The sequence below is a fragment of the Marmota flaviventris genome, chromosome Y (assembly GCF_047511675.1).
Source record: "Marmota flaviventris isolate mMarFla1 chromosome Y, mMarFla1.hap1, whole genome shotgun sequence".
In the NCBI taxonomy this organism is placed as follows: Eukaryota; Metazoa; Chordata; class Mammalia; order Rodentia; family Sciuridae; genus Marmota; species Marmota flaviventris.
In genome coordinates, this window is record NC_092519.1 from 543,304 (window position 1) to 550,697 (window position 7,394).

Genomic DNA, 7,394 nt, shown 5'->3' on the forward strand with positions numbered 1-7,394 from the left:
TTTAAATGATATATAACAATTTTATAAAAATTATTTTTATATGTACATGTAGATAGAATCAGTAATTATCCTTCATACTATTTATCTACCATTGATTCCAAATTAAGAATTTAGTCATTTAGCCAGGGACTGTGGTACAAGTCTGTAATCCCAGTGTCTGGGGAGGCTCAGGCAGGAGGATCACGAGTTCAAATCCAGCTTCAGCAATTTATCAAGGCCCTAAGCAACTCAGTGAGACCCTCTTTCTAAATAAAATATTAAAAGGGCTGGAGATGTGGCTTAATGGTTAAGTGTCCCTGGGGTCAATCCCTGGTACCAAATAGAAAAAAAAATGAAAAGAATCTATTCATTTAAATAAATGTTATATGAATCAACATTGATCAATTTTCCTATAGTAACATATATATATTCCCTGGAATAAATCACACTTAGTGATATAATTATACTTAGTACATTAGAGTTGGTGTGACGTGATTAATGATGTTTTTTTTTTTTTCTATATTATTTAAGAATATTACCTTATATATTTCCTATGACATCTTCATTTTTTTTATTTTTAGGGTAATATTTGTCTCACAAAATGAGAAGGGAAATAATTCTTCCTCTTCTACATTTTCATCTTCCTCTTTTTTAATATTTAATTTTTAATTGTAGTTGGACACAATCCCTCTATCTTATTTATTATGTAGTGCTGAGGATTGAACTCAGGGCCTCACACATGCGAGGGGAATGCTTTACCACTGAGCCACAACCCCAGCCCCCACCCCTTTTTAATTGGTGTGTGTTTGGCATGGGAGATTGAATCCAAGACCTATCCTTGCTATGCAAGCATTCCATTATTCAGCTTCAGCCCCATCCCTTTTTAAACTTTATTTCAAAACAGGGTCCCTCTAACCTCACCCTCTCAAGTAGCTGAAAGATTGGTACTATTTCATCTTTAAGTATTTCCTATAATTCAACATCAGGCAATTTTTAAATGAATAAATATGTATTCTGAGTTTCTATTTCTTGTATTCTTTTGATTATTTATATGTTTAATTTTTTTTCCCACTTAACATTAGTTTTCAAATTGTTGACATGAAATTGATTATAATACTAATTTACTATTTTGTAGTAATGGTACAATCATCAGTGAATTTTTCTTTTTACTTCTGATATTTGAAAATTATTATATCCTTTGTATAAGTTCAGCATTGTTGGGGTTTAACAATTTTCTTACTTTATCAAAGAATTAATATTTGTGTTTGTTGACTTCTGTGATAGATGGTTGTTAAGGTTTGGATGTGAGGTGTCTACCAAAAACTCATGTGTGAGACAGTGCAAGAAGGTTTAGAGGTGAAATGATTGGGTCATGAGAGCCTTAACCTAACCATTGAATTAATACCTGATGGGATTAACTGAGTGACAGCTGGAGGCAGATGGGATGTGGCTGGAGGAAGAGGTTCATTGGGGGCATGGCTTTGGGATATATATATATATATATATATATATATATATATATATATATATATATATATATATATATATATATTATCTGGAGAGTGGAGTCTCAGTCTCTCTCTCTCTCTCTCTCTCTCTCTCTCTCTCTCTCTCTCTCTCTCCTTTCTGATCATCATGTGAGCATCTTCCCTCTGCCACACTCTTCCTCCATGATGTCCTGCCTCACCTTGAGCCCTGAGGAATGAAGCCTACTGTCTATAGACTGAGAACTCTGAAACTGTGAGCCCTCAAATAAACTTTTTGGTGCAGTTTTTTAGTCATAGCAGTGAAAAAGCTGAGTGAAATAATGATTGTGACTTCTCTTGTGTTGGTATGTAATCTTTGAGTCTTCACTAATGCTTTGATGGAAAGGGCTATTGTTAGAGTCTGTAAACAAGTCAGGATGGCGCCTGGCAAATGTTAGAGTCTGTAAACAAGTCTGGATGGCGCCTGGCATTTTGCCAGAGGGAGTGGTTTGTGAAGTAATGCCAGCGAGCCATTAAGTGTGGAGATTCCTTATTGGTTGACTGCTGTATCTAGTTTATGTTAATTAAGTTGCTCGACACCCCCCACTTCCTGGCTATACTGCAGCCTGGCTGGCTGGGCAAAATAGCTGGCAGTGGGAGGGGGGTGAGGAAAACTTGTGTAGAGTAGGAGTAGGAGCAGGAGTAGGAGCCTTTTATTGTAGGACAACAGAGGTATTTATACATTCCACACAGCTTATCTTAATTAACATAAACTAGATACAGCAGTCAACCAATAAGGAATCTCCACACTTAATGGCTCACTGCTGTTACTTCACAAACCACTCCCTCTGGCAAAATGCCAGGCGCCATCCAGACTTGTTTACAGACTCTAACATTTGCCAGGTGCCATCCTGACTTGTTTACGGACTCTTAACAGGCTACCTGGTAATCTATTGAAAGATCTTTCTGCCAAAAGTTAATAATATTTAGGCCATAATATATTTCTCAAGGAATTCAACTATGTTAACAACCATATGTGTGAACTGGATGCAAGTACTTTTCCAGTTGATCCTTCAGAGTAGACTACGGAACCTTGACCACAGCTCAAGTGCAGACTTCTGAACTACTGTGAAACACAGGATACAAAGAAGCCATGCCAGATTGCAGACCCATAGAAACTGTGACATAATAAACTTGTTTTTAATTCACTGGGTTTTGGGAAAGTCATCATAAAACAGTTATTTGTTATTAATTAATGATGTCAAAAATCTTTTCATGTGTTTATTTTCCATCTGTATAGGTTCATTGATAAAGTATTTGTTCAAATGATTTGCCCATTTAAAAAATTGGGTGATTTTTCTTCTTGTCATTTAATATCTAGAATTATTTTTATATACACTGGGTATAATTACTTAATCAGATATATGATTTACACACACTCTCTCCTGGTTTGAGTCTTGTTATTTTATTTTCTCAATAATATCTTTTGAATAACAAGTGTTTTCTTTTAAATACTGATGCAGCTTAATTTAGTATTTCAAAAAATGCAGATTATGTTCTTGTTTCATATATAAAAATATTTATCACAACAGATAACAAAGGATTATTCCTTCTTTTCTTTTAGAATCTTTATAGTTTTAAGCTTTATGTGAATGTCTATAATATATTTTAAATTAATTTGTATATGGCTTAGGATATTGAGCATAGATGTTTCCAACCCCAATCAGGGTATACAATTTTTCCAGTGTAATTCTTTTTGTAAAGACAATTATTTCTCCACTGAATTGCCTTACTGTATTTGTTGAGAATCAGTTTTCCATACATGTGTATGTCTATTTCTAGTTTATTTGTACTTTTGTATACTTCTATTTGTCCATCTTTGTGCCAATGCCACATTTTATTGATTAGTTTATTTCTAATTTTTAAAATTTGGGGGGGGGGGTACTGTGGATTGAACTCAGGGGCACTTGACCACTGAGCCACATCCCCAGCCCTATTTTGTATTTTATTCACAAACAGGGTATCACTGAGTTGCTTAGTGCCTCATCACTGCTGAAGCTGGCTTTGAACTTGTGATCCTCCTGCCTCAACTTCCTGAGCCGCTGGGATTATAGGTGTGTGCCACTGTGCTTGGCTTTATTTTTTTATATTTATTTACTTAGGTACCAAGGATTCAACCCAGGAGCACTTAACACTAAGCCACATCCCCAGCCCTTTTTACATTTTTTATTATGAAACAGGTCTTGCTGTGTTGTTTGGGGCGTTGCTAAGTTGCTAAGGCTGGCTTTGAACTTGCAATCCTCCTGCCTCAGCTTCCTGAGCAAGCCACTGGGATTACAGGTGTGCTCCACTGCACCCAGCCACAACAGTTTTAATATAAATTATGAAATCAGATAGTATTAAGCCTTCAAATATTTTCATAGTTGTTTGGTTCATTATAAAACTAAGGAGCTTTACAGTCCAGTTATAACTACCCATTTATTCATGTATTTGATTTCTCTCAGCATTACTATGTAGTTATCTGTATACATTTTGTGCATATTGTTGTTAGATTTATCTATGGGTGTTTCATATATTTTATTTCCAATTTTTGAGTGATGTAAAGAAGTAGAAATATTATTGATTGTTTTGTATATTGATCTTGAGTTGTATAACTGTCCTAACCTCTCCTATTAATTGTATTCATTTTGTTGATATTCCATTCAATTTATTCATTTATTTATTTTTGCATTACAATTCTTAATACACCTTTATACCACAATTTATCATATCTATGATTGTATATAAGGTATGTTGACACCAAATTCACATCTTCATACATGTATTTTGTATAGTGATGAGGGCCTCCTTTCACCATCCATGCTATTCCCCTTCTCCCTCCCTTTCCCTCCCGCCCCAGCAAGGGAGGAAGATTACCTCAATTTTTTATATAGAGGATCATGAAAACATGAAGTTTAAATTTTTTCTTTCCAAACTGGATTCCTTTTTATTATTTTTCTTGGATTATTATAGTGTATGGGACTTCTAGTAAAATGTTGAGTAAATAGGTAAATGTGGACAAACTTTTCAAATTATGTATATTTTGTAGTTTATCTTTATCAGGTTTGAGAAGTATGTTTCTAGCTGAGCTGTTTCTATCTGCAATGGGTGTTGGATTTTCTCAAATGTGTTTTCTGTGTTAATCCTGCATCAACTTCACTGATTATTTCTTCTGCTAAGCCTAGTGTTTTGATAAGACCTTTTAAAAAATTTTCCACCTCTTCCAGTAGATCCTTTAACATATTTGATATAATTTTTTTTTTTTTTTGTACCAGAGGTTGAACTCAGAGACCCTCGGCCACATCCCCAGTCCTATTTTGTATTTTATTTAGAGACAGGGTCTCACTGAGTGGCTTAGCACCTCCCCATTGCTGAGGTTGGTTTTGAAATCCTGATCCTCCTGTCTCAGCTTCCCTAGTGGCTGGGATTACAGGTGTGCATCACTCTACCCAGCTCTTTGCGTAAAGTTCTTTTCTAATACTTGCAATATTTTTTTCTATCTTTTATCTCATTTTTTAATAGTTCACAGGTCTGGTAAATTTTGTTTAAATGGCAGACTTCTATATACCAATATTAGAGACTCAAGTAAATGATACATATGTAAAATATAGGGCATGTCTCTTTTCTCATTTGAAAATATGCTAATGTAGGTCTTTAGTAAAGACTGCACTAGAATCTCAAATATTGTAAACTTTCATGAAGTCCACACATTTCCTATAAAATATATAAAAACTTAATCTTCTTCCATCTACAAATAAACTAATTATTATAGCATTCATGTATCTTTGTACTCCTGGGAAGAACACATCTTTTTTTTTTTTTTTTTTTACTTTAGATTATTAGGTGTTTTTGAAATTTCCTTTATTGGTTTTATAAAAACTTTTACTTTGTAGTTCATTTTGATTCCTCTCATTGTTACAATGGTAGCATTGTTCCTTTTGGGGGGTAACACTTAATGTTTCAGTATTTGTTCCTGTAAATCATTGCTTATCAACTCTTTACTTTCTAGGATGCCTCAATGATTATACAGCTCTGTCTGTTCCTGAGAACTGCTCATATTACTCTTTTGAATGTGGTCTGTTTTAAAACAAACAATATGTATTTACAGAGAATCTTAAATAGAGCAAAAATACGTTTACAGAGAGCACCTTCATTAAATGAATATGCCCTATAACATATGCATTTATGGGCCTTCCTGTGTAAGTGTTCTGTGTGTGAGAGAGAGAGAGCAAGATAAAGAAAGAGAGGACTTGGTTTAGTCAGCTTTTTTGCTACTGTGACCAAAAGACCTGTCAAAAACAAGTACAAGAGGAAATGTTTATTTTGGGGTTCATAGTTTCAGAGGTCTCAGTGCATAGCTGGCTAACTCCATTCCTCAGGGCCTGAGATAAGGCAGAACATCATGGCAGAGGAAATAAGTTGGGGACATGGCACCAGAAAGCAGAGAGATAGCTCTCATCACAAAAAAAATATACTCCCCAAGGGCATACCTCCCCAATCATCCACCTTTTCTACCTACACCCTACCTATACAGTTACTCCCTATCAGGGGATTAATTCATTGATTAGGTTAAAACTCTTATAAACCAAACATTTTACCTCTAAATTTTATTGTATTGTCTCACAGAGCAGTTTTGGAGGACACATGACATCTAAACCATAACAGGACTTAATGGGTTTTATTAACCTGGTTTACTAAAATTTCCTTTTTGTTCCTTTCTTATACCATAATAAATTAAAATTAATGTAGATATAATTTAAGTAGTTCCTAGGACTCTATTGTTTACTATCTGCCAAAGTTCTTGATTCAGTTAATATGGTCAAAATCATCTAGGTTGGTTCCACAGTCTTGCTATTGTGAATTGTGCTGCTATGAACATCGATGTAGCAGTATCCCTGTAGTATGCTCTTTTTAGGTCTTTAGGGAATAGACTGAGAAGGGGAATAGCTGGGTCAAATGGTGGTTCCATTCCCAGCTTTCCAAGAAATCTCCATACTGCTTTCCAAATTGGCTGCACCAATTTGCAGGCCCACCAGCAATGTACAAGTGTACCCTTTTCCCCACATCTTCGCCAGCACTTGTTGTTTGACTTCATAATGGCTGCCAATCTTACTGGAGTGAGATGGTATCTTAGGGTGGTTTTGATTTGCATTTCTCTGACTGCTAGAGATGGTGAGAATTTTTTCATGTACTTGTTGATTGATTGTATGTCCTCCTCTGAGAAGTGTCTGTTCAGGTCCTTGGTCCATTTATTGATTGGGTTATTCATTTTCTTATTGTTTAATTTTTTGATTTCTTTCTATACTCTGGATATTAGGGCTCTATCTGAAGTGTGAGGAGTAAAGATTTGTTCCCAGGATGTAGGCTCCCTATTTACCTCTCTTATTGTTTCTGTTGCTGAGAAAAAAACTTTTTAGTTTGAGTAAGTCCCATTTGTTGATTCTAGTTATTAACTCTTGTGCTATGGGTGTCCTATTGAGGAATTTGGAGCCCGACCCCACAGTATGTAGATTGTAGCCAACTTTTTCTTGTATCAGATGCCAGGTCTCTGATTTGATATCAAGCTCCTTGATCCATTTTGAGTTAACTTTTGTGCATGGCGAGAGAAAGGGATTTAGTTTCATTTTTTTGCATATGGATTTCCAGTTTTCTCAGCACCATTTGTTGAAGATGCTATCCTTCCTCCATTTCATGCTTTTAGCCCCTTTATCAAATATAAGATAGTTGTAGTTTTGTGAATTGGTTTCTGTGTCCTCTATTCTGTACCATTGGTCCACCCACCTGTTTTGGTACCAGTACCATGCTGTTTTTGTTACTATTGCTCTGTAGTATAGTTTGAAGTCTGGTATCACTATACCGCCTGATTCACACTTCCTGCTTAGAGTTGTTTTTGCTATTCTGGGTCTTTTA